General features: G+C 34.3%; 1 long non-coding RNA gene across 1 annotated transcript; it reads right to left on the bottom strand.

The window, feature by feature from the left end:
* Window positions 1–213: 213 nt before the first annotated feature.
* LOC120918230 lies at window positions 214–681 on the bottom strand. The gene is made up of 2 exons (XR_005744354.1): window positions 508–681; window positions 214–423 (listed from the first exon to the last, which is right to left on the bottom strand). It is a non-coding gene; the product is annotated as an uncharacterized LOC120918230 (long non-coding RNA).
* Between the last annotated feature and the right edge of the window lie 626 nt (window positions 682–1,307).

Here is a 1,307-nt window from a genome sequence, read left to right as displayed (position 1 = left end):
CTAGTGCAAAAACAAAGAACAAAGGTTCACTTTCATAAAATATCACCATAATTTTAATCAAAGAAGTTGGTTACTGACATAATCCCTAGCTATGAAAAGACACATATACAAGGAGACAAGAAAGCTGTGAACCCCAAGATTGAATAATGTAGAAAAGGGAAGATTTCCCCATGGGGCTTTGGACAGCAAGAATATTGAAATGTAGAGATGTAATTAAGTAAAACATGGTTTATTAAATGGTTGTCAAAGACATACAAGTTGAATACAATAACAATTACAAGAAAACCCTTTCCGAATCTGGTGATACAATACAAATTCCACAATATTTGAAACAATTATGTACAACATTACATTATGCTGCGTGGTGTGCGTACCCTGACGCGTTTCGACCTGTAAGTGGTCTCTTCAGGGGGATAATTGATTCTACAAAGATACACATTACATAAGTTTGAGATCAAAAAAACATATTAATACATATCACATAAAATGACCCGAAAATAATTTTACCGTTAACAAATGGAATGGGTGTTCTCATAGCCAGAAATGGGCAATGGCGTTAGGAAATCCTAAGGGAGCCTCACGAACGCCACCCACAAACCCAGTGGGGAGGAAGGAAGAACACACCCCAGGGGGGTTACAGAGAACCACACTGTGAACGCCCTCCGAGGAACAGGAGACGCGATGCCTGTAATGAGCACCCAATAGGTTAGCCATATATTATTGGGGGGGATTAAATATATTAAATCATAGCATATTAAGCTAGAGTATAAGATTATATATGAGTATTTATAGGGCATATATATATATATATATATATATATATAAAAGAGGAACTAGCAACAAATTTATTAAGTTATCCAAAAAAAAATATGTTGGAACTGCCCATTGACGACCCATTAGGGTAACTAGTCAATGAATAATAATCAATAATTAATATAGTGAAATGTAATTGGATTAAATTGAATGATACCTAATGCAAAATTAATATGTGAGTGCTCCATTAACAGAAAAATTGAAAAAATCTTTTTGTCTGATGAAAGGTGCATATTACTGTGTGAAAGTATGTAAGAAAAATTACAATGTGTGTGTGATATGGACCATCTAGGAGTATGTAGATGCATGAAGTGATGCTAAAGATTGAAAAATCTAAATGTTTAGAAATCGACAAAAAGGCGATCATGATGTGTGCCGACAAAAAAAGGGGTGACAGTGAAAAACCAACATTGGGGTGTATATGTGATAAAGTGCTATTACCTAAAAAATGATTTAAAGTGGGGGTTCACCCAAAAAAATAAATTTAAACATTA

Source organism: Rana temporaria, chromosome 1, assembly GCF_905171775.1.
Source record: "Rana temporaria chromosome 1, aRanTem1.1, whole genome shotgun sequence".
NCBI classification, from domain to species: domain Eukaryota; kingdom Metazoa; phylum Chordata; class Amphibia; order Anura; family Ranidae; genus Rana; species Rana temporaria.
The sequence above is the reverse complement of the archived record's forward strand: the minus strand, read 5'-3'. Positions and strand labels throughout refer to the sequence as shown.